Genomic DNA, 19877 nt, shown 5'->3' with positions numbered 1-19877 from the left:
ATTTAGAAGAGGGAAGATAATGATTTCATATTGAAGCATCTCTCGCTTAATACTCTTATGGACATAAAACTGCTTGCAGGTTTCAAAGCATCTATTTTTTTGCAAAAAGACCCCAAAATACAAAAACTGAAAAGAAGTCCCTATTGTTAAGTTTTGAACCAGATCCTTCACAGGGCTGTGTGGTCTGGTATCTTCAGAATGGAGCCAGTTCAGTTCAGGCTTTATTTACAAATTTCTCCCATAGGATACAAATTGGTTGCTTTTCTCTTTTTCTTGTCACAGCTCTGACAGGCTGCACTGCAGACACCAAGTTGTGTATTGGTTTGTTCTTCACTACCGTGGCCTCTTGAAGACTATGTCCTCTGCAATAGAGGGTTATGGTGCTAAAATTTAATGGCATGTCTTCACTATCAGAGGATAGCAATAGGAAGCGCTAATGCTTCCCCAAACAGATGGAACACAGTCACACTGGGAACTTCCTATACCTACAAAGTGAACTTTAAGTGTATGCCTGGCTCACATCCAGGTTGGAACGTAGCATGCAAACCATACATTACTGCAGCATTCCCTAGCATAGTCCTCTAATGATGTAGACATGCCCTGTAAGCAGTGGTGTGACAAGCGGAGTTGCTGCCTGGGGCTAAGTCTGAAGGAGAGCTGGAGTGGGAGTGAGGATGCTGTTTCAAGAGCAGGGGTGGAGGATGTGGGTTCCAAGAGGGGGGGAAGGGGTGCGCCGGTTCGGAGGGGAAGGAGGGTGGGGCTAGGGGCAGCACTCTTACCCACACCAGGAACTCCATGGTCCTGGCTCATGTGGTCTGCCCAGCCTGGCTGTTGCCCTGAAAGCGGCAGCAGCTGGGGACTGTTTTGGAGTTCCCAGGTTGGGAATGCTGCCAGAGTGTGGACTCTGTGGGGTTGAGGACAATTCTGGTGTCCCTCCTACCTTGGCACCTGAGGTGGGTGCCCCTCTCAGCCACTGCTATTACACTCCATCTTAAAAAGATACTTCTCCAAATAGTAAGCCAGATTATGCAAGCCTAACTAGACTTGCACTCCACAAATGCTGATAATTTACATATAGACATTTTATCAACAGTATTGTGCTACATTAGGATGAAGTAGTAGGATGGGGAGGGCAATATGTTATTCAATTTAGCCCCTTAAAATACAAAATAAAAGCCTTGAGCAGATCAGCTGGTTCATAATGCTTTATTTTATTATATTAATATTAGTAATCATTAATTATGAGGACTAACTGCTGTGTTTTTCTACTTCCTGTTGCTCCTGATACAGATTGATATTTTCAGCGTAGTCTTTAACCTTCTGCTGAAGTTTATTTTTGGTATGACCATTTGAATTGGACCAGTGGTATATCTACAGCCATTAACAGTGTTTAGTATATGCTTTAGAAACCCTGCAAATGGACAATTATAGAACAGTCTGACCACAAAGGAAATAGCCTCCTGATCTACATCAAGAAATTATTCCCCAAATGTTATTTTGTTTTAATCTTATAAAATAAAGGTGCATGCTCTTATGCCCTTAGGTGTCTCATTTTCTTCTTTGAACCCACTGAGTACTGGGCGTCAGTGGTATAATGTGGCAAGGAGTTCCACAAGTTAGTTGCATTGTATTTAATAAAGTATTTCTTCTACTCAGGTTTTAAATATACAGTACTGCCTTTCAATTTGACTATCTCTTTGTATTATGAGGAAGATTAAATAGGAACACAGTTTATCATCTCTGTATTATTCTGAATAATTTTGTCAAATCTCCACCTTATTTCATCTCCAAATTGAATACTGTTTCAATCTTTTCCTGAGGGAATTTCTCTGCCCTTAAATATCATGCATCGCTAGATCTTTTCTTAATGTATCCTGTTACTGTGAAAGTAAAACCTAAAATTAATTTGTCATTGGTTGCTTAGATTAACCATTATTAAGTGTTTATTCTCCAGTAAGCTCAGGCATTTAGTAGACAAGTAACTTCCAACAATTCTTATTAAATTAGGGCCCAAAATTCTGGCCCCAAATGAAGTCAATGGGAATTTTGCCATTAATTTCGTGCAGGTCAAGTTTCACCTCGAGTCTTTAATTAAATCCCCATTGACATCTGTCAAAGTTTTGTTTAAGACAGGACTGAAGAACTGAGTCCCAAATACCCAGTGACATTTCTGCTGTTTTAATGACTACACTGATGACGTGTGGGTTACTAAGTACAGCATAGAAAGCCTCTCAAGAAGCTATGTAACTAGCTATAGCACTAAAAACTCCTGGTTTCCCTGTTCTAACAAAGAAAACAGGCTCTCACAGAGACTGACCTCCTCTTTCATGTGCTTGGCACAATTGCTTGGATTGTTTGGGAGGAGATGTGACAGTACCAAAGAGTGAGTGTGCTGTCTGGGTGAATATGTGCTTCTTGGCACTCTCAGAGACACTAAAGTATATGAGCCCTCTTGGGTGGTAGGAAGGGGCTAGAGATGGATACCTTCAAATATCCCTAGCGCATTCACAAGTCCAAAAGTCACACTAAAGAATTCAAACCACTCCTCCAATGTCCCAAAAGCAGTTTCTCTCTTGATTGTCACATGGCACTTTAAATCTGAAGACAATCTCCACATGCTAAATCAAAATTATTAAAATATTTTGCTCTTGATGTTTTACTTACCAGGTCTGCTATGTGGGAAAATAGAAAACTACTTTGAACTTTCTGCAAATTAGGTGTCCTATAATCAATACAAGTAAACATTTCTAGATCTCTGTTATATTAGTAGCATCCAGAAATTCCAGTCTTAGACCAGGGCCCCTTTACTTTAGATGATGTATAATACTCACAAACAATAGTTGCTGTCTGGAAGGCCTTACAACCTGTGTATGATAGGAGATCGATACACACAGGGAAACAATAAAATAATGATGTACTGAGACCTCTGGCTATCAGTCGAACTTTATTTTTTATAAGGATCATGATAAAGGAGCTTTTTAAGGAAGAATTTGAATGAGAATGAGGTAACCTTACAGATGTGTGCATGGTTTCCCACCTGATCATCAGATGAGCAGGGGAGAAAGTATGAAGCTGCTGGACTGTTTTTAAGAATTTGGTAACGGAGGTAGAATGATAGGCTAGGGAAGGGACAGCTGAGACGGGCTTTCAAAGTGAAGGCAAGTAACATGTTTGAAAAATGAAAGCTAGCAAAAGGATGCAATGAGAGGAATAAGGTTAGAAAATGCTCTAATGCAGCAGCCTTATGAATAGGACAAAATTGCATTTGTCAAGTTCAGGAAAAAGGATGTTGCAGCAATGAAGACATGAGCCCAGACATGAGCTTCTGTTGCATGGATGGATAGGAAGGTCTGTATCTTTCAATTGCTATCCCAAAAGAATATGCAAGGTTTAGACATAGCCCAGATACAAGAACCTAGAAAAGAAAAGTATTTATACACATACCTTTTTGTCCCGCAACATGCTGGAGATCCACCGCTTCAGAGCATACTTGATTAATCGAGACTGCTCCACCACATGCAGTAGTATGAGTGGTAAAATGCATGTCAGTGTGCAGAAAATGGCAGCGGTGTGCTTTTGAACTGAAACACCTTCTGCATGTTTTAGCTCAAAAGTGCGCTGCAGCCATTCTCTCAGTGCTCATGCACATTTTGCTGTTTATATCACTACAATCGACGCAGCGTTGAACACTTTTCAAAGCGCTGCAGTGCTTCCATGTGTAAAAATGCCCCAAGACTTCATCAGACCTGATAAATTAAAGGCCTGAGTGACAGGCCACCGTGCTGAAGAAAGAGGGTAGTAGGCTGGGGATTAAGAACTCTGTTGCCTTCCTCTCCTTTCTTACATAATTTGGAAGCAGGAAGTAAAACAAGGTTGACATTTAAGATGTTATTGACCATTAGAACCATTGTCCCATCATCACTGCTGCTTCCAGCTCTGCAGATGCAAGCACAGCTCTTTCCATACATTTGTAACTACTGTTTATAATTCATAGTTTCACATTTTCAGGGTTCTTTCTAGAACCACAAGGACTAGTGACTGATGTAGTAAAAATGAGAGCTGAGATTCTGGAGACAGGACAGCAGATTCAAAAAGGAAAAAAAAATAAAAATCACAGAGTCTCTAATCCAGTAAGGTCTGATCTAGTTTGAGCCCTGCCTATGATCTCTATACACAGGCTAAACAGCTGGGAACAATCGAATGCAAGCTGCACCACTGTCTGTTGCTCTACTTCTAAGCCCCTGCTACATTCCCTTCTGGGGAATGTCAAGGTCTGGATTCCAACCATCCAAAACCTAAGCCTTAAAATATTAAGTCTGATACTCCTAGGAAAGAACTTTGTCTTCAAAGCACTCTAGAAGAAGACTATATGAATTGGGTATAAGCTTCATAGGGCATCGTTACATGTGCTCTAGGGCTGGAGGGACTGCTTTAGTTAGAGTGGCTCACGTATTCAGCATTTCATGTATTCAGTATCCTGAGCTTCAAAATGGCCCGTTCAATGAGCTTTAGTTAAAGTGCCCCCACTGCCATGTTGAAATGTGCAGACACTGAATGCCTAAGATGTCGATGCTACTGGAACATGCTAATTAGTAACCATGTTACTTGCCTTCACTTCGAAAGCCCATCTCAGCTGTCCCCTCCCTGGCTGTCACCTCTTACTGAGCCTATCATGCTACCTCCATTACCAAATTCTTAAAAACAGCAGACTTGATTAATTGAGTCTGCTCCAACCCACTCTAATTACAGCACATTGAAGCAGGCATCCTGCATGTCTACAGACAACCTAGTGAGATTAGTTTATTGAGAGCTTGGAGCAGTGGCTGCAAGAGGTGTAATGGAAGACAGCATAGATATGCACCTTATTAGATAAACTAACTAAGATACACAGAGAGAGCATAAGATACAGCATAAGATTTTGTGAAATGGATCTCATCAGATGCTGATGATGACTTCGGACCAACATGGCTAAACACCTGTCTAAGAGGTGTGAACAGTTCCCTTCACCTGATACAGATGAAGCTAAATAGGAAAAGGGCATTCTTACTCTGGAATAAAAGTATCTGCCCAGGATGTTATACAGGTAGTACTATGTTACGTTAATACTAATTCAAATGCCCTGTTGAAGCAAGCCCTAGGAAAGAGGGAGAATCACAGTACTAAAGTGTGGCATGCTTAATCCCATTTCAAGAAATAACCAAGCCCGAGGGTCTTTAAGGTCCACCAAAAAGGAAAAAACTCCCCAGAGTCCAGCACAGCTCAGACAGCTGCACAATGATACTTTGAATATCTTCATATTCTACTATTCCCACATTCTCGCTCCTATGGGCAGAACTCATTTTAAGGGTAGAACTTGGAAAAGTATCCCTACCTTCCCCCTCATCCACTTCGTTCGCAATGATGAAGTATAATGTCAGTTACCTGTGTCAAATTGCTTGAGAGTGATCTAAAATCTCAAATAATTTTTGCTGCAATTATTTAGCAAAATAATTTTACAAAACAAATAAGTTAAGGAAAACTGTTATATTTGGAGACTTCTCATGAATCAACAAGAAAACTAAATTCTTGAAATAAATCATTCACTATGAATTATGCATCAGGCTGTGCACTGCAGGAATTTGCTGAAACAAACTGACAGTGTGACTTAAAAACAGCCAGGGTCACTGAGAGAAAGTAAGAAAAACTGATTTCATATGGTGAGTATATTTAATTGCACAATATCCTCTTGCATGTACACTGTTGTAAATCAATAGAACATGCACCATCCTCTTCAAAGACAGATGGTCAGTGATTGCAGGTAAGACATGCTGAAGAAACTGGTGTTATTGATCTGGCAAATCTAAATCAAAACACATTTACAGAAGGTAGATCTGGAACCTAAACCATCTGAAGCTGCCTTCACAACTATTTTGAAGATAAGCCTAGAATTAGAATGCAATGAATAGGAAAGGAATCCTTTCACCTGCCTCTTTGGAAAAAGGCCACTTGTTGATCACTTTTAGAAGCTTGCTTTGTGGGGCTAAAAACAGGAAAGAAACACCCCAGTTACATGGTTTGGCACATGGGCCTATGGCTAAATGTGCCATTTGCTTTGGAGGAAACCAGATTTGGATTGAACTAGTGTAAGCCCCACTTTGGGCAAAGCATGTTCTTATAGGGCTGTGAATTAATATTATTAAAACAGATCCAAAGACTTGCCTATAATACATGGGTCTAAATTGAACTGAAAACAAAACAGCACATCTGAATGCAACAGCACATATAGCAAGTGCTCTGTTAGCAAATGCTGTGGATCAGGAAAAAAAACTTGACTAACCAATAAATAATGGGGCTAATAAGATTATCTACATTGAAAGGAGAGATGAGCCTGATCTCCCATCACTATAAGAATGGGAAATACAACTCCTTTCACACCAAAAGTCAAATAATGGACTCGATCCTGCAAGGCAGTCTTCTAAACATTCTGACCCCCATGCAAGACAGCAATATGTTGTATGTTAAGCAAATGAGCAGCCCTATAGACTTCTCATGCATATGGTTAAACATGTATTGGATCAGAGCCATAATACACAGCATTTTACAGGTTCCCACTGCAAAAAACCCAGGAAAAGCAGCACAGACATCCAGATAGGACTTGGCTGCTTTCTTCGAACTCCTGTCCTCAGAGGAGCACTACCCACGAGCAGCTTCGGAATTATACCCTACCAGTGGAACATCTTGCTCTAAGGCATGCAACACTCTTATGCCCATGACAGATGTTAATTTAATTGCATAATCAGGATCAAACACATTTTATCCCAGATCCCAAAATTCATGCATCCTGCCATGCCACACATGCCACCAGCTGATGGGCTCCGCACACTCAGGGAGCCAAAGCTCCCCCATTCCCAGCTACTGGCACTGTGGACCCTGGGTGCAAACAACTGGAAACTGGGGATACCCCAAGCCATGTGATAAATTGAAAGCTGTGCCATGCAGCTCACATGGGGTTGCATAGCAGAGGAGCACGTTCAATTTAAGAAGTGATCGAAACCAGCCACAAAAAAATTCTACATTATGGCTGGTTGCTTGTTTTGTTGTGCCATTAATTGCCAAACATATGGCAGGGTTACTATTTATGGTAAAATTAACACATTTATTATGTCATAAGTGTAATATTTGCCAGAGTTGTTAGAGGTCTAATCTTAGCCAAAATCAATTTGCCTATCTTCAGTAGAGTGAGGAACAAAACAGCAGGTTAACGGAATACCATATCAACATGCAATGCTAACATTAAAAATACCAATATTAATCATTTCACTATAGGAAATAATAATGAAACTGTTAATTAAAAACAGGGATTTTGTCAGTAGACCATTAGTATAAAGTAGATGTAAATTTATGTGATTTTATCTCACACTGAAAGCTTTAAGCTAGATTTAGCATTAGATCTTTTGCTTAAAGAAAAGGACTGTTATGGAATTTATCACAATGGTGAATATTTATCAAAAATGTTCTGTGATTTTCCAGACACTTTTCCCTTGACCCCTAAATGTCTCCATTTGAACCTGCATCAAATATATGCATACAAAAATACAGAAAAGCTCCAAAGCCAGAGATAGAAGTAGTATTTGGAAAGCCAACCTGCTGAGAAATATTTACTCTTATTTCACATGACTTAAAAGTAGCTAAAGGGAAGTTACCTTGAACAGTAATTTGATGCCTTGTGAAAACTATCAAAAGTTACACGCAGACACATTTTAGAGACCTGAAGGAGTACTCATACTTCACACTTCTTGGTAGGAGTGTGAACGTGTGGCACTGTCTAGTGATAAGGTTGCCAAAGGCAGATCAAATATCTGGTCCCAAATATCTGAACTGTATTTTCTCTGCAACTGCACTTATCAAGCCATAAATGTGTCTGTTAATTAAAAAATTATTGCTAACAATTTCTGGATGTACTAGTGCCAGACATAACTAGTAATGTTTGCCCTCTATGCTTATGACCTCACTAAGAGCGTTGTTACACATTAATTTTAGGCAGGTCCTAGAGCTCTTAACCCCTGGATTGCCCACACATTAATATCTAAAACTAGTTTTAAGCACACTTCAGATGGCTTAGTTACACCACTCCAAGGCGGGTTTATCTCTGATCTGTGTTCCCCAGCTCCTGTTCCAGTAATGTGTGGCCACTCCCCACAGATGAGCTGTCCAAGTTGCAGTCCTCCAGCATCCCAGGATGCAGTATCTCTTCTCCCACCCTCCTGTTCTGTATGGACAAACTTTCCACTTCCTGAACACTACTGCCAGGGAGTGGTTTTAGCACCAGGTCAGCTTCCCTTCCCACCCCTGGGGGTGTGACCCTCCCATCTCCAGGGTGCAACCCCCTGCAGAGCACATGCCAGACAGCCAGGTTGCAGGGCATAGACAGGTCAAAGAGTGGGTTCTAGTGGGGCGGGGGAGTGGAGGGGAAACAAGGTACAGAGCCAGATCAGTCCTCAGAAGCTGGTGTTTCCTTCCTCAGAAGCAACTTCTCTCACCACTCCCACCTACCAGCCACTCCAAAAAGTATGACCAGCACTTCCCACAGCCTAATCCCAACTCCCAATTTATTAACTAGTTTTACCATATTACCAGTTTTAATAGGAAGACACCTGTAGGGGTGGGAGGTGGTATATGATTGTGGAGGGGGCAGTGATATGCCTGTGCCTGGCCCTCACTCCCAAACCACAACTCTCCCAACCCTGCTGCTGCCCCTCACTCCCAACCCAGAGGCCCCCTGTCCCTGTTGATACCCCTCACTCCAGACCCACAGCCCCCTGGCCCTGCCTGTACCCCACACTCTGGACCACAGCCCTCCATTCCACTGTTGCCCTTCACTCCCAAGCCACAGCCCCCCAGCCCTGCCAGTGCCCCTCACTCCCAACTTGCAGCCCTGTGCCCCCCAGCCCTGCACTCCCGACCCACAGCCCCCTGCCCTCCCCAGCCCTGCCAGTACCCCTTACTTCCAACTCACAGCCCCCTGCCCACACAACTCCTTGCTGCCCCAAAAGAACCCCACCCATACTCCTTTCCCCCGCCTCCCTGCCCTGATGCAGCCCCAGTGCTGGCAGGCACCAGGCCCCTCCAATGCTGATACACATACAGACTTACTTGCCTGCAGCTACCAGGGCATCTGCAGAAGCATGTGATGCCCTGGCCTCCAATTGCCTAACCCCACTCTCCCCGGCCCTGAGCAGCTACTTAATGGGGCAAGCTGGGAAATGCTGGAAAAGCAGAGGCAGAGCAAAATCCCAGACATCTGTGGATATTTTATAAAACTGCCCGGATGGTGATGGGAGGGCTGAAAAAGAGGTCATGTTCAGGAAAAAGCTGACATATGGTAACCCTATTAAAACGTGAGACCGTCTTCAATTTAGTTCCACCTTTAGTTCTTTTTGATTTTTTTTTACTTTTTATTTTATCGTTCAGTAGGTGACTTCCTTCATTTTACCACATTTCTCCCACCCCTACTTTCTTTCTTCCATCCCACTAACTCTCTACCTCCCAGCAGAGAGGGTTTCCACCCTCCCCCACCCCTGCAACCCATCTCTCACACACCCCACCTACAGCAGGGAGAGAAGTCTGTCCTGGCTCTCAGCCCTGTAGCAGCAACTCACAGCTGTAGCTCCTAGTCAGGCCTCTGCTCACCTGCCCTCTAGTGGCAAGTCACAGCTGTGTGGTGGGAGAGGGGCAGTCAGAGGTTTTTAGCCTTAAGGTGTGACTGCTCCAACCTTGAGCTAGTGCTAACAACATTTGAGCAGCTAAAAGTGCAATGTGCAAAAAGGCCCTAAGATTCAACAGAAATGTAAACCTATACCAAAATATAGGACCATATATTAATCTGGTGCACAAATAAGAACTTCACAATACTGTTTGAAGGCCAACAGCTTTGAAAAGATGAAAATGAGGTTTTCATGTGGATACCAGTTATTGCCAGAAGTCACCATTTAGTGCCTACAGCCAGTTAGTATAATCTTGAGTGTACACTAGGAATAAATTAATAGTAGCAGACCAATGAGATCTGCATTAATTTCTTTGACCAATATAAAATCTTCAAAGTGGTGAACAAACAGTAACACACCCTTCTTGAGGTGCCTATGTAAATCTCACCATGAAAGGATCAGAGCATCAAACAGGATATTGAAGCCTGATGCAGGCGTTAGATGCCTGACTTCCAATGGCATCCAACGATTTATGTCTCATTAAAATTAGTAGGAACTATTTGTTCAAATCTTCTTTTCATCTTTGAAAGCTTGAGCCAGACAAAAAGATTCTGTGATGCCTAACTGCATTATGTATGGTTTGGTTATTCTTTTGTCATGGTTGCCATGTCTGAAGTATAAAAATCCTGTTAGTCCTTTTAAATTATTATTTACATAAATTCCATTGTGTGCAGGAATGAGGTACAGTGGTGTAGGAAGAGCAGAGAAAGTTGGGGGAAACATTCCTGTCTTTCTGCCCAAAATAAGCTCTGCCCATGAGAATTGCAACCAAAAGGAGATACCACTCTCAGTAAATAGTGCAGATGTTCAAATATGATAGCAAATGCTATCTGGCTTTGAGAACCTGGGTCGCTTTCAGTGGTACATGAACCTGGATATAAACAAAGATTCTGTCTTTGATCTATATTGACTGAAGGGAAAGGCAGATCTGTGGATCCTGTCTTACATGAGGCACGAATAAGTTATAACTGTCACATTTAAATCGTCACGCACTTGGTATCTGAGTCAACATCTCACCAAGATGACAAAGGTAGCTCACAATTTTCAGAATTGTTGTTTTAGGCTCTTTTCAGATTCTCTGTACATCATTTGCATGCAATTAATTTTTCTACCCACTGTACCCCCATGTTTTTAAAAGATAAGAGATTCTGTAGAAACAAGAGAAGCACTGGTATGGCTAAGGATGCAGAGCAGCTCTTTGAAGGCTAATTATCGGCATATAAAATTAATAAAGCCACGTATGGGCATTAGATTTCTACCAGGAGAATTGCAACTCTCCTGGCAGAAGCTCCAAATGTACAAGAACTTGCACATGTTCTCCTGACACAAAAATGGCAATTTCTGGAGAAAAAAGCCCTAATGACTGTACACCTCTCTTTCCAGAAAAATTTCTAGCAGGGGAATATTTCCACTCTCTCACTTTTCCCTGACAGGCTGTGGGTAGGGCTGGTCACAAGCCAAGCCACACCCGTAGCATGAAAAATTAACCCTGGAGGGAAGACAAGTTCCCTAAGGTGCTCTGCTTTTGAATGCCTTAATGTAATACCTGATGTAACCAGGGTTCATTTTTAATGCAATTGGCCATTTAAAAAGCGCTCTGCAGCCATGCACATGTGTTAAGTCATGGCTGTAGAGCACTTTCAGAGGTCAGATTGGTCAAAAAATGTCACTTTTGTCTGTGCCTTAGGAGATAATCTCCTAGTGTAAAACTCTGCTAAGTAAGTGGACTACAGGTTTCCCTCACATTATGCTGTACATGCGTTCCTGGAAAACAGCGCATAACTAAAATTCACATAAAGGGAACCCTCTTTACAATGTAACAAGTAGGGATATGTTTCAAAACCTCAACTGCACTGACCCCCAGGCCCATTTCTACCACTTTTACCAGAAAATTTTGGTACTCACCAACAGCAGACAGTACACACAAGCACAGGGCACTATCATAATGGGGAAGGCAACTACAGAAACATGTGTCACAGACAATGAGCGAGAAGCACAGATCCACACAGGTGACTATACTTTGGTGCGTGTCACTCCCACAATGCACCATACAAAGACACTGACTGCAGGCTTCCACCACAAAGATCACATAAGAAAGAATTTACCTTGCATATAACGAATTGTTGGTATAAAAAGGGTCATCGCATAAGAGCAAATTCACACATACAGAACTCTCATAAAGCACATAAAGCAAGGGAAACTTGCATAGTGTTCTGTATGCTTTCTGCTTCTAAGTGGTCCCAGTAAGAGTCTCATATGGGGTGACAAAGGCTGGATATTTGTGGAAGTGTCATCTGAGAAAAGAAAAAACATGTTTTTCTTGACAGGTGTAGGTGCAGACGTATGTTCTTGACCATAATAGCCACTACTCTGGCACTGGGAAGCAGCCCATGCATTTATACACACTTTTATTAACAAAAGGTACCACATTCCCATACTTTGGAACTTCAGTGAGTTCTACCAACACTTGGCTACTTTACTAGGTCCACAAACTTCTAACCACCCAGTCTATGTCAGACCCCTAGGTTCTTACATAAAGAGATAATTATTCTTTACCGTGTCAGATATGCTAAAGATGAAGGGATACAAGTTATCAGCTTACTAAATACCCTACAGTGCATCCCTTTCCACTGACACATACAGTGGTATCTCAAAGAGAGCGGAAACGGTTTGCACATACTATAATATTTTTCCCTGTTCTGTAGAAGGAATCCAGAAGGACTTGCTCTCGGCTCACTGTATTGCACAGCAACTTCTCTCTCACACTTTAGGTAGGTGCCACTGAGAAACAATTACTGATTACTCCAGCCTAACAAATATCTAAAGTTTATTCAATATGAAACACCTCTGAAAAGAGAGATTAAAGGAGATCTAACCGAAAATAGCCATAGACTAATGTATTAACATTAAAGAAGAGGAAGGCCAACTAGTACAGAAATACAAGTCCTCTTATCTGCAGGCCAGGAATGTAAGTTTGTTCACATCACCAACATATGTAAAGGTACCATATATAAAAGGTACTTAAGGGACCAGATCATTTTTAAACAAACTATATTACATTACTAGACAACTAAGAAAGCCAAGCTTCCCTTGTATGTAGAACTGCTGCAGGTTATTTTTGTTTCATTATACATAATGGATGGAGGGGAGCAAATTTAAATCTTTGAATCATGCCAGATTACCCACTTTGTCCTCTTCTTTATGAAGCTAATTTTAATGTGGGTTTTAGGGAACTGGATAGAGTCAAACTCCCTTCAGTCACAAGTTAGACTGCAGATACTAGAGGTCGACATGGGAATCTCAGTATAGAAGTTGGAGAGAAGGTCCATTTGGAATAGTTTTTCTATTACCTATTTTCATCAACCATGTTAAAGGAGGGTTCCATACTATCACATCCAAACACTACATGTGTCCCATACTAATAGTAGTATCAGAGTGACATTGTAGCCATGATGATCTAGAAAGTCCCTCAATATACCAACCTCTTTATAAGCCACCAGGAGGAAGAATTTCTAGAAAACTGTAATGCAGGTATAGTGCAGGTTTGGTACATAGGTGATATTTTCATTATCTGAACTAAATACCTGGACTCAAGTATGGATTTCTACTACAGGTTTAACAGCTATCACACCTGAATCCAGCTTTTGCTGGAATACTCCTAATGCTAACATCAACTTTCTAGACATCAAGATCCACACCCAAGATGGCACCCTTCAAACCAGCATATACAAACCCATGAAACATCACACTTATGTCTACAAGACAAGCATTCGTCCCAAGCACGCCACAAAAGCTATGATTTAGTCAGGCTCTCAGGTACTGCTACATATCGTCTGAGGAGAACACTCATAATGAATAGCTGACCAGCTAAAATCTACCTTTATACAACACGGACTCTCCAGTACAGAAATAGACTGTTTGTTTGAAAGAGCCACCCACATACCCCACAATAACCTGCTACAATACAAAAAAAACCCTCTCTGTTGTTGCATACCACTGGTGGTCACCTGCCACACCTCACACTGGAACAAATCAGAAGAATGAAACAGACATTGCTATACCACTTTTGGTTTAAAAGCCAACTCACAGAGCTGTGTGCATGCTGAAAGGTGCTTCTACTAAGCCCATCAAGTTTGCTGTATAGACATGGCTCTGAAAAAAAAGGGTTCTGAGCCCCACTTTAGATCCTACACATTGGTATGCATAAGCCATCTGATATGTCCATGTGTCAGCCGGAGCCTGGCAGCACTCAGTCCCAATGGCCCCAGCTCAGTGTGTGGTGCCCTGCTAGCCACGCTACACCCGCATCATGGGGCAGCTGCCGCACAGGTGCCAGGAAGGGTAGGCAATCCCTACTGCCCCGCACTGCATGGGGGGGGCTCTGCCATGAGCCCTCAGAGGCCCCCAATCACTGCTCCCAGAGCTGGTGAATGCGGGGCTTTTTTTTTTGCTTTTTTAAGTCCCAGGACTACGCTGGGGCTGAGCGAGGTGTGAGGCCAGGCAGGACAGCCATGGAGGCTTCTCCCACAGCTCCCTCCACCCAGGGAGAAGCAGGCACAGCCAGAGGATTCGTGGGAGAACCTGCAAGCACCTCGCTGTGCCTGCCTCTCCTTGGCTGATCTGAATCACCAAATCTCTCTGAATCAGTGCTGAATCTTTCAAAGCTGATTCGGCCAGATCAATTCACTGTCCTCCAAATTGTCCAAATCTGGATCGAATTCTTCCCTATTCACATAGGCCTATTACACAGCATTTTTTAATTCATAAATTTCAAAGCACTTCAGAAATATATATCAATATTCTATTAGACTGTACCAAACTGGCCTATATTTCATCTTTTTAGTTCACAGATGAAAACTGATTCTATTATATAAGAACTTCTGAAATATATTTTGACTCCTAACTTACATTTTTGTTAGTTTAGCATTTGATTTTTTTTTAATCCTCATTTTTAAAGTTAGGCCTTTAGCCAGAGGGCAGGTAGTGAAGGAAATGTTATCCCTACAAAACAGCAGGGAGGATAAGTTTTTCATCTAGGACTTTGTTAGTTGTGACAGTGAACAAAAGGGAATGGTAATTATCATAAAACCTGCAAAGCTAGAAGGGGTGAAGGGTTTCCGTAGTTTGATGCCCTGTCTATGATAGCAACCAGTGGTTGGTACATCAGAAGATGACAAAAAACTTCTCACAATACACTAATTGCACCATCTTACTAAGCTTAAAGACATGTCTTCTTGGCCCCAGCTGTTGATCATCCCCTGCCTTGAAGCATAATGACTGAAATCTTTTGCCATTTTGGCCCTGTTACTGTAACTGCAGGTGCTATTCTTATTCATAGAAGTGTTTAATCCTTTTGTTAAAAAAATATTACTAAGCTGTTTGCCTCAATATCATTCTGCAACAGTGAGTTTTCCAGTACTTGAACTATTTCAGTCTTTGCAATTCTTTAATAGGGATCTAAACAAGGAAAATAAAAGAGGGGGAGCAGAATAAGAATGTCTAAAAACATATTGGTACAAAATTGGCAGCAAGATCAACAGGAATAAGTGAACATGGGAAGACTGATTATTTTACAACAACAAAAACTAAAAGAAATCACTGTACCAAAGGCACAGAAAATAATTAGAGGAGATACAGACACATCAGAAAGTAGGAGAGCAAGGTTGATCCCATTAGGAAGGAATGTTTTGTTATTCTAATTTGGTGAGGTTGCTCCTGAAGGTTTTTTGGGGGTTTTTTGTTGTTGCTTTTTTGCTTTTTTTTAAAGCGGTTTTTCCTTGTAGTTGAATTAGAGGCTGAACAGCATGGAGGGTATAACCTCAGAGTCAAAGCTGCAACTGGCTAAACTAACATCCCTGTAGTTTTCTGAAGTAACAAAAGTAGACATACCAAGTAGTTCTACGGCTACGTTCCTCAGATCTCTTCTAGATGAGCAGTCAAATTGTCTAACTTGAAAATGAACATTTGGAAAAGTGTTCTTGACTATAAATGAAATTATTCAAATGCTTAGAGGCTTTCACTCCATTTCTGTAGAGTAAGAAAGCAGGATTTTTTTTTCCAACTAGACATCTCTCTCTTTCATCAGCCTAAACCAGTTCCTTATGCCACAGCCTCAGCAATAATACATAATTCTGAAGAATAAATTGGTGTAATATATTACAGTGTTACATGTTATTTCAATATTAGGAAGTGAGATTTTTTAATCATGATCCAAACTGATCTTTACTTTTCACAAGAACCCTCTGTCATACCTAGCATGAATTAACTAATAAGTTTCCATCAAATCTATTCCTTATCTTTCAGCTCAAGTAGCATCCACTTTAAAACCCAAAGAGACTAAACAGGCTCACTGCTCATGGCGCGAAGTATTTCTGATAGTTCCGTTAATCATCGTTTACAACACAACTCTTGGATGTTAAGCAGACATGTTGCTTCACGAAAAGGCTTTCCTTTAACCAACCCTTAAAATGCAGTGTTGAGAAACCACTAGACAGCCAGAGATAAGTGGTTGAGAATAACAAACTGAATATGGCTTATAAATTTGGTCTTAAACCGAGCTATTGAGAGTGCATGGACAGGCTGAAATGTCCTGGTGGAGCCACTGATTAACAGAATACATGGTAGCATTCAGGACAGGAAGGATTTCACAAAGGGAGGTAGGGGAGCAGCAACAAGCACTCTACCCCTGTTCTCAGCTTTCTCCCTCCCCTCAACTGCTTTAGGCTGCCACCAAAGGGCCAGACTCATAGGCAGTGGAAGGGGAGGGCTACCGGGACTCAGCACCCCCAAACACGGGGCAGCAGATATAGCTGGAGGGCAGCAGCCACAGGTTGCTGCAGCGGGGGGGGGGGGTCAGGCACACTCACAAAGCCTGAGCTCTTGCAGCCAGGATCGCAGCCAGCCCAGCTGCAGGCAGGTACACTTCTTTTAATCAGGTTGGGGGGTAGGGATTGATCGAGAGAGGGGTAGGAGCAGGGCAAATCATTCACCCCTACCCGGCCGCCTCCTGCACTGTGGGGATTACCCCATGATTTGGCCCAGCCAGGGCTGCATTCACAGTGAATCAGGCCCTGGCCAGGCTGGGTCATGAGGCAATCAGAGTCCAGTGGCTCCTCCAGAGCCAGCACAGTACTGCTGAAAGAATGGGGTAGGCACATGTAGGCCCCCAATCTTTGCACAGGGCAGGGGCAGGCCATAGCTAGGATCAGTATCTGCTTCCTGTATCTGCGTCTTGTTGCTGCTGCTGCTTTGAATGCAGCACAGTGCGGCACCATGTGCCTTGCTGCCTGGCCTGTCCAGCAGCAACACATACATGCCACTGTGTCATTTTTAAAGCAGCGGCGGCAGCAAGGTGCAGATGCAGGGAGCAGAGGCTGAGCCCAGCTGCAGGCTGCCCTTGCCCCATGCAAAGATCAGAAGCCCACATACCTCCCCCACTTCATTCCCTGCATCAGGTTCTTCTCGGGGATGACTTGGGGTAGATGCGGGGTCCCAGGGGCTCCATCATCTCCGGCCTGGTAGTGCAGCTGAGACTGGCCCTGGTGTGGAGCGGCAGATTCACAGGGGCCACTGGTACCGGGCAATGACCACGGGTAGGGGAGAAGGGGCTGCCTCGCAAGCACAGCAGGTCCCAAGCCTGGCACAGCCTGGTGGATCCTCCAGAGCCAGCACAGTGCCAGGGAGCCAAGGGATGGGGGGTGGGGGGCATGTGGGCCCCCAATCTTTGCATGGGTGGGCTGCAGCTGGGCTCAGCCTCTGCTCCCTGTGCCTGCACCTTGCTGCTGAAGCCCCCTTCCCCTCCAGCCCCTTCCCCCACAGACTCTTCTGCCTTGGGGGGGTGGGGATGCACACATGCGCTCAGCCCCCCCCCCAATTTTTTTCCCTCCCTTTGCCTATAGGCACACTACAGCAGTGACAATGGGAAGTGGGGGTTCCCTTCTGGTTGAAGCAGGGACTGTTGTGTTTTGGGTTCATTTCACTGAGTCAGGAACCACTTAAACAAGAGTTTAATTATTTATGCCAACACCAATATTTATTTACTGATGCCAACAGGACCCAGGCAGCCACAAAACTCTTTTTGGCTTTCAAATTCCACCCATTTCTTGCTGTATAACAGTTGTATAACAGTATATATAACAGTGATATCCTGGAAGGGAGTGGGGTGACAGCCTATAACTCAAAGGTACACAATCTTCAAGGGACAGAAGTTACACATAAACCAGTTTAAGTGATCAGAAACTGGTTTAAACCTGTAACAGAACAGAAGTTTAGTGCACATAAACCTCTTTCAAAGTGTCTGAAACTGGTTTAAGATAAACCTGGCTGAAAGCAGTATCAGATTTAACTGATTTTGGGTCAAACTGGTTTATGCAACTTCTGTCCCAGAACCCTTCCTGGTTCAAATTATATCACAGTTCCCCAGCATCCCAGCATCTTTTCTAGCCCTGGGCTGGGTGGTGCTGTCTGCTCCAGCAGAAAAGGATTGGGGGGGGAGGCAGGGACCACCCCCGCCCCCAGGCAAACCCTGGCTGGAGTCTGGGGCCAGGGAGGGGGCAGTTAAACTTCTCTTCCTCTGAGTACAGAGCTGCCCTGCTAAAAACTTACTGCTGGCTGTGACTGTGGACTACAAATCTCAGAGGCAGGATGAGGAAATGATGAGCAACCCTTCAGAGTTCTGCTTCTGTGAGTCTGGACTGCAAATCTCAGAGACTTTGGGGGCAGCAGGAAGAGGAAGCAAACACACAGTCCATGCTGGTTGTGTCAGACAGCCATGCTCTTGCACTCCCTGGCTTCTGGCCTTAGCCACCGCAGGTATGTGGCTGCATTTCCTGAATCAAAAGTCAATGGCTATCCAGTTGTTTTTCAGTTTAGTCTCTACAGTTTATACTAACCTGCAAAAACTAATTGATTCAGCCTCAGGCTTTTTGAATGTCTGTACTTAGCCCAAATCTCCCCTTTCAACCAGTAAGATTTTAAATAAATTTAATAAGTTTACATTTTTCCACAAGTCTTTGCAGTGCCATTTGCAGTCTTGCAGAGCTGCAAGACATCACATTAGTCTCTGCATGGTCTTGATCAGTCTGTGCTTTAGTTCCTGTATTATCTCATTCAGTCTGTATTATGCTGTCCTCCATGTCGTTCTCCAGACACTGTTCATCGATTTCCCTGTCCTTTCTTGATGTACTTCCCATATTCATTGCATATTTTGTTCAGTATACCGCTTAGATTTCCATTAATTTTTCACCTAAATATGTTATATTCCCTGACTTAAAATTTGCACTTTTGTCTATTTTTAACCCTGATGACTGAGCCCTTTGCAGAACTGTCTGTAGCCTCTGATCACATTCCTCCAGTGTACATCCCTACAATTTAAATATCACCTATAGCAGGGGTAGGCAACGTTTTTGGTTGGACTGCCAAAAAAACCTGCAACGTCTACCTTGTAAAGTGCTGCAATGCCAGCATATCAGAAAGATAAAACTGGGGTGGTGGGTACATGGCAGGACACACTGCATATTAATATAGTTAATAATTATAAATGTTGATTTTTATTATTATTATTATCATCTTTTTATTTTTTTATTTATTTGTTTTTTACAGAAAATACCAGGTTTTCTACAAATTCTAAATTTGGTGACAATAAATAAAACTTCATCGACTACCTTTGTGCTTGTGTATTCTTTTTTTTTTTGTTAAGCATATTTTGATGAGAGAGAGAAAAACATGAAAAAAGAGAGAGAAAGAAAAAAGGAGAGAAGACAGAAAAAAGAAAAGAAAGAGGAGCGAAAGAAAAGAGAGGAGGAAAAAAGGAGAGAGAAAAAAGAGGAGAGAAGATTTAGGCTAGATATTAGGAAACATTTTCTGGACTTTAGGAAGGCCTTCAACACCGTGTCTCACCCCATTCTCATTAAAAAAACTAGGGGGCTGTGGCATCGACACCTACACAGTCAAATGGCTCACTAACTGGCTGGAGGACCGCACCCAGAGAGTGGTAGTGGACGGGTCATTTTCAGCCTGGAGGGATGTGGGCAGTGGGGTCCCCCAGGGCTCAGTCCTCGGGCCTGCACTGTTCAACATCTTCATCAGTGACTTGGACAAGGGGGTAAAAAGCACCCTGTTCAAATTCACAGACAA

Source organism: Crocodylus siamensis, chromosome 4, assembly GCF_052110815.1.
Source record: "Crocodylus siamensis isolate JL-2025a chromosome 4, ASM5211081v1, whole genome shotgun sequence".
NCBI lineage: Eukaryota > Metazoa > Chordata > Crocodylia > Crocodylidae > Crocodylus > Crocodylus siamensis.
Note: the sequence above shows the minus strand (reverse complement) of the source record.